The sequence below is a fragment of the Zonotrichia leucophrys genome, chromosome 1 (assembly GCF_028769735.1).
Source record: "Zonotrichia leucophrys gambelii isolate GWCS_2022_RI chromosome 1, RI_Zleu_2.0, whole genome shotgun sequence".
In the NCBI taxonomy this organism is placed as follows: Eukaryota; Metazoa; Chordata; class Aves; order Passeriformes; family Passerellidae; genus Zonotrichia; species Zonotrichia leucophrys.
This window is the reverse complement of record NC_088169.1, coordinates 97,128,232-97,135,531: the sequence shown is the minus strand read 5'-3', so window position 1 is coordinate 97,135,531 and position 7,300 is coordinate 97,128,232. Positions and strand designations below refer to the sequence as shown.

The 7,300-nt window shown below is 36.9% G+C and overlaps 1 long non-coding RNA gene across 1 annotated transcript; it reads right to left on the bottom strand.

Moving 5' to 3' along the window:
• Window positions 1-241: 241 nt before the first annotated feature.
• Window positions 242-4,038, bottom strand: LOC135442820 (uncharacterized). Its single transcript, XR_010438723.1, has 3 exons — window positions 3,976-4,038; window positions 2,564-2,676; window positions 242-488 (listed from the first exon to the last, which is right to left on the bottom strand). It is a non-coding gene; the product is annotated as an uncharacterized LOC135442820 (long non-coding RNA).
• Between the last annotated feature and the right edge of the window lie 3,262 nt (window positions 4,039-7,300).

Genomic DNA, 7,300 nt, shown 5'->3' with positions numbered 1-7,300 from the left:
CATTTGTTTCATAAACTGTGTAGTGAAAAAGGAGCTAGAATTTGACAAGACATATATTTTTCATAATGGTCCCTCTGCTCTAACACCTGGAGTGAGTTAACAGGATAGAAAAACTGTAGGAATTCCATGCTTTTGCACCAGCCCTGGTTGCTATGTTTCAAATCCGAAAGCTGTATGGCTTTGTTTTGCGTTACAGAATGGGTTTTCAAAGAGTAGTCCTTTATTTTCCACATGGAAGAAATCCTGGATTTTGGATCCTGACTGAGACCAGAGCTCTGGGAGACAGCCACCCTATAAGGATGCTGGTGCTACATCTGCCTGCATCCACACAACCACATCCTCCAACCCATCCCATGGGTCCTTTGCTGCAGTGCTGCCCCACAGGGTTTTCCTGGGGCTTCCTTCATCCTCAAAATGCAACAGATCTTATGCCATCCATCTTGTAACTCCCTATTCCCAAATGTTATGGCCATTGGTGTGAAGTGCTCCTGTAAAGAGACAGCAGTGTTTGCACTGTGTATTACCTGTGCAGCTGTGTACCATGTTTTCTTTCATGGTCTGAAAAGTCTGAATATTTTGCTAAGTGTCTTCAAAACAAACTTTTCCAAAGTTTTTTCTTAAGAAAGATTCAGTTTTACTGGCCAAATTTCAATTATCTCTCTGGCAATCTGGCATACACTTATATATAGTCTGAAACAATCTAACACTTTAGGGTTTTTTAGGTAGTCTGAGAAAAAAATTGAGAAGCGTAGCAAATTTATTCCTGGGTTGAACATGAGCAAGAATAATGAGAATTGCTCCAGATGCACATAGTAATTACTATTCTGATATTTGGTGATATTATACCAAAACTGTATTCCAGATAGCGAAAGATGTTTTATATACAGTAACACTGAACTGATAATAGATGCACATCTTATAAGCCACAGAACAAAGGCATAGAGGTGCTGAAATCCAGAGTTCTGTGCTAGTTCTATACCTTCTTGAGGTATAGCCAAAAAAATTTTCATGCCCATGTTTGCATACTGTAAGCTGGCAAAAGAGCTTAAAATATATTTGAACCAGAAAGATAGTTTTTTCCACCCCCAAATAACAATCTCTTATCCCTAAAAGACCTGAGTAGAACTTTCTTCCTCAGGAAAACCTAACATTTACAAATTCTGGAATTTTGAAAAATATCATGATGCAATTTCAACACCATTAATCTTTTCTGTGGTTTACATATGGTAGACAATTGCTATTGACATTCCTGGTGAAAATACCATTCATTAGCCAAGTATTTCACTGTCCATTTCTCTTTAAGCTGGCAGCAGCTAATAGCTCCCACCTTTAGGTAATTACTAACTAAACAGGAAAATGTTCTGAAGTGCTCCAAACACAATATCAAAGATTATTTAGGCCATTTTAAAGTTTGAGAGTCATGTAAAAAATCCACTTCTTAAAATTTCATTTCAGCACTTATGAATACTTAGCAGTCACTTTAAAAACAATTTTTTTGGCTTAATTATTTTGACTTGCAGTATGTTCTTAGGTTAAGATTCAGCTTTCCTCTTCTACTCACACAAGAGATAGCCAAAATTAGACTGAAGAGAAAAGAAACATGCTAGTTTCCACAGTAATTGACTACATATATCGACAATAATTTGACAGCTCTCAAGAAAATTCCAATGAATTTAAAACCTGTGCTTTTGCCTTTAAGTACAATTTCCTCAGCTGTACATGCTTATAAAATTCTGCTCTGTTCTTCTGCCTCTCCCAGGGCTCATCCCACCTTGTTTTCATTAGCTGGCTACAACCCAGTGCATTAGCCAGTGGATAATGGTCTTAAAAGACAAATCTCTTTCAGCACCTTGCATTACCAGCCCACCAAAAATCCCACCCTTTAATGGTGAGGTTGCAGAGTGTTACTATAGCCTATGTTAGTAAGGCAATAAACCAATTTTAGGCTACAAAAACTCCATAGGTTTCCATTTAGATTTTCACTTATGTGTTTCCATTATTCACTAATAATTGTCAGCCTACTAAGGCAATGTGTTTTAGAAGTTCTAATGAGCCCACTCAATTCTGACAGAAAGGTACTATGATATAGAAAGCTCTCTCTATGCTTCTTATTAGACATGTCAACTTCCCTCCTGAGAGCTTTCCATTAAGATTCAAATTCCTGCCACTAAAGTCTTCAACTTTCTTCAGAACAATTTTATGGCAATTACATAATATATGCATAATTTAGATCAAACAATAGCTGACCTAATGAATTGAACTTGTTCATCAGAAATCTTCACTGAACCAGGGTTAATGGTATTAATCGCCAGTCATAAAGCTCAATTCTTTCTTTATCAAACTGTTTTTGTTGTTCAGATGAAGTTGTTTCCAGTGAGAAACCAAGCTGAGTTTTGTAATAAAGAATTATCATCAGAAAGCACTTGTCAAGAATTAAAGTATATGTGATATGAGATTAACCATATCACTGCTTTAAAGTTTATATTGTAGCAAACAAAGAAATAAAGCAAAGTTTGAGAAACTTAAAGGAATAGGCATTTTAAGTCTGACTTGGCATACTTACGAGTTTGGGATTTTCTGATGTCTTTTCTTTTTCATTCTTCAAGTTCCTTCTGTCCAGATCTCCTGAGGATTGTTCAGCAGTGATCAGTGTTGCACCTTATGATGCTTTTAAAGCTGCAAGAGGGATATAAACTCTAATTTTTATGACTACAGATTCTAATAATCTAATGAGGAACTTCTCTATCATATATATTCTAAGAAACATAGCTGCCAAGATTTCACTTGACTTTAGAAATACACATTTACAGTCTGTACCAAATATCAGATTTCTTCCAGAACTAATATTTTTTACTGTCTCACTGTATCTTTTAGCTAAGGCCATTCAGTACTTCAGTCACCACAAACATTCTTGCCTATGCTCAAAAATGTTCAACAGTTTTTACGTCAAACTCATGCACATGCATATTGTTAGATCAGTATAAAAGCAGAAATTACACTAGATTTGTTGTTGTTATTATTATTATTATCATCATTATTGACTTTCTCCACATGCAAATAGAAACTAGGCCTGATTAAAAAGGATCTCAAAAGAGAAGAGAAAAACCTGAATATTTAAATTGCCTGCATACCTAATTTTCATGGGTTTATCAGTTATTCCATGTAATTTTAGCAGCTAGTTCCAAGTTGCAGAGTAAGAACCAATCCTTTATATCACTTTTAGACTTAATTACAGAAGGAAAATTAAACTGGATTCAACTTGAATATTCAAGGTTCTACATAGATTTTCATGGAAAGTGCAAGGCAGTGGGTTTGAAAGCCTCAGGAGATGTATGGATGTAACAGATTGCCATGGATTAGCAATGTTGCAGACAAAGTACTGTATGAGAAGCTATAAGCAGAGTTCACTGGTTTAATTCTGGTTTTATCTTGTATCAGTAATATTTTTTATGTGCAATCCTCAAGATACCATAATTTTTAATGCAATACATCAAGGAAGCATGACGATAAGAATTCCTGTGATCATCATGCTAGTTTTCTGCACTAATTGCTGTGTAAAGTTATTTAAACATGGTGACATGAAGTATATTTAGTCATGAAGTATATTTAGTCATGATTTTTAGAATTTTGCTTAACATCTTTAAACAAACACTTAACAGTTTCATTTAATATTCCATATTTTGGCACTATTGCCAATATTGCATTTTGGCACTAATTGTCAGACTTCTTTCAGCACTTGCATTTGATTAACATGACATGCTTTGCAATCCTATGAACCATTAAAACCTCAAAAGCCTTGAACACCTTACTGGAAAAAAGCTTAACACTTGTAGAGCTAAGAAACAGCCAAAGTCAATTTTTCTCGCCTGAAAGATGGATACAAGCTGTGATCTGGGTCTAGTAATGTAACCATGCATTGTAACATAAGATTCCTATACTCTAAAAGCTATAACACTGCAAAACTCTGAGCCTTACCTCTTTGATACAAACCGAGTGACTTGAATATTTCTGGCTGAAGTCTGTAAGTCAAACCTGCAGCTCAAAGAAATATTTGAGATAAACAATTTTTCAAAGGTCAAATGAGGTTAAAGTGAGCATATCCATGGCTAAGACATTTCTATGGTTTGTTGCTCACACTGTTAAATACATTCATTTCAGTGACAGAATTCATACTTACTGCTATATTAACAAACAGTCTTCAGTCCAAAGACTCTTCCTCCCCAAAATACTTCGATTAAAACAAGTTTATTTTCAACCCCTTCAAATAATACATCTTAACCTCATTGGAAGGCGTACTATGCTTTCATTCTTTTTCGAATGCATTGCAGCTTTGGTTGTGTTTTTGGGCTCCTGGTGTTGTCATACCCATACAGCTAACACAATTGACTGCCTGATATTTACAAGGTTATCTAAAACAGAGTGTCCCTTTGCTTTCAGTAGTGGCACAAAGCAGGGAGCTAGTCATCCCAGAAGCCTGTGGCAACTATTGCAGGACTGAGTGGTGCCACTTCAAATTGCTCTCTGAAAGCCCAGTTCAGAGTGATATCCCACAGAAATTCCTGTGGATGAGTCCCAAGCTGGTTTTATTTTTTTGCTTATTGCTCCCTCAGGTGTGCCTAGTGTTTACAAGCTTTTCTAACATTAAGCAACCCAAGACCAAACAATGACCAGAAGTATTCAAGAACCCACAGCTGCAGTAAACATTTTCATTTTTTTACCTTGGACTGTGTCACTAGCCTGTTCTGCCTTTTGGTGAAAAGCCAGATGAACTAAGCCTTGTTTTAAGAGCATTTACAACTATGTAGCAATCATGTTCTTGATAAAATGTACTTTCTATATGGTATAATGTCTAGCGTTCTTACTGTTGTTGAGAAAGTTATTTACAGATGTTTCCTATATAACCTCCTATCCAATACCTTCCTAATGCTCTAAGTAATGAAATTATTTTCTCCAGTTGATGGAAATTTCCCCTCTGTTCAAAAAATATGCCAAAGGTACACTTCAAAGTGTTCTTTCCCAATTTCTTGGTGTATTTGGCTAAATTGAATAGAAACTACTCTAACTTCCCTCCTGATCATTACTGAGGAGAAGCACTATGATTGAAAATTATAACATCTTAAAAATGTCATTGAATCATGTAATATCCTGATTTGGATGGGAGCCATGAATATTATCAAAGTCCAACTCCTGGCCCTGCACAGCACCATCTCCAAGAGTCACACCCTGTGTCTGAGAGCATTGTCCAAAGGCTTCTTTAGCTCTGGAAGGTTTGGTGCTTTGCCCTGGGCAGCCTGTTCCAGTGACCAATCACCCTCTAGGGGTAGAACCATTTCCTGATATCCAACCTAAAACTCCCCTGACACACTTCCAGGCATCTCCCTCAGGTTCCGTCACTGGTTCACCACGGAGAAGAGATCAGTGCCTGCCTCTCTGCTTCCCCTCATGAGGAAGTTGTAAAACTCCCATGAAGTTCCTCTCAATCTCCTCTAGGCTGAACAAGCCAAGTGACCTCAGCCAGGCCTCATATGACTTCTCCTCTAGACCCTTCAGTATCTTCATACTCCTCCTTTGGACAGTCTCTAATAACTTCATCTCTTTCTTATATTGTGGCACCCAAAACTGTCCCCAGCACTGGAGGTGAGGCTGCTCCAGTGCAGAGGAGAGCAGGGCAATCCTCTCCCTTGGGTGAGGGGCAATGCTGTACTTGATATCCCCCAGGACACCATTGGCCCCCTGGCTGCCAGGGCACTGCTGACCCAGATCCATGTGGCCTTGGACCAGGAGCCTCAGGTCCCTTTGCATGGCACTGCTTTCAAGAGTTTCATCCCCCAGCTTGTCCGCACATCCAGGGTGACCACACAACTTTATAATTTTTCACCTGGCTAACAGGTGCCTTGACTTTCTTAAAAGTGGTGAGCAACTGGATAACTTGGGCAACATCACTGTTCCTTGAGATTTGATAATCTCAGTGCAGGCACTTTAATAGCTGCTCATATTTATGTATTTTGGGTATTATTTATGTATTTTTTATTGAGTGGGCTGCTCATACGTTATGCATTTTTCCACATATCAGTGAGACCAGTGGGGAATGGCCAGAGTTCTACCTCTCTCCAGCCTCCATTAGGCAAAAGACAGTATTTTTCCCATAATCTCTCTTGTAAGTCTCTCCCTATCCCATCATCAATTGTTTCAAATTGTTTTCAAGCATACTTGTACTACAACTTACTGGATATTTCATCTGAAACTTGCAATAAATTAATTTAGAGAAGAAATCATAGAACAAATTTAATGGTTTCCTGTATAAAAAGCTTTATGCAATTGCTTTGTCAGTGATATCTTAGTCGTTTTTCTACTAGTATTTATTACTGTGTGAAATCCAGCACTATATGGTAGCCTCCTCATCCTGACACACAGAAGACTTCGAAGGCATGAAAATCCCTATTCAGCAATACTCACAGTGCATCAGCTCAGAGATGAGGAGTACACAGCCACCAAAACTTGAAATAGACAAGTAGAAGGATACTAAATGAATACTAAATGTAAAAGGATTACTTACATCTGAAATTAAAATAAAACAAGCGCCCCTTTCACAAGCATGGATTCTTTTGCCAAGACAAAGTTTCTATGCAATACAAAAAACCAAAGGTCATGTTGCAGCTCTTTACAGCATGTTTCTTATTTGTCTGAAGATGATACAGCTGAACTACCTGAGCTTAAGAAGATGAAATTAAATTATATTATTCATAATACTATATTGACAGCACAAACCAAATACAGGTTACATAAATCAATAGGCAGTGTTTTAAGGAAAGAACGTTATGGTAAAGAAGCAGCCTATGTGTGCTTTTGTGTACTTCTTTCATCCTGTATGCTTCTTTCATGACTTGTAAAAAAATTTTCCAAAAGTTTATTAAATTTGTTTTATATTTCAAAACACTAACCACACTTCTTTATCCCCCAAAACCTAAAAAAAAATCTAAAATTCTTAATATTGAAATACAGATATTTGAATTAACTTACAGCTATATAAAAAAATTATTATTCAGTAAAAAATTTCAACATTATCTCTAATTACTATCAAGACAATCAGGAGAGTATGGGATTGTTTTGGAAATATGTTGAAGACAGATTTTTGATCCAATTACTTATACAATTGAAAAAAAAAACCAAACAAAAACAACCACGAGAATTTAAATACTACCCCAATAATACAGGGTAGGAATTGAGGCAACACAAACTTTCATAATTCAGACTGCCCCTTCAAAGGAGCCTGCCATTCAACTCCAGATTTTCCTTGGAC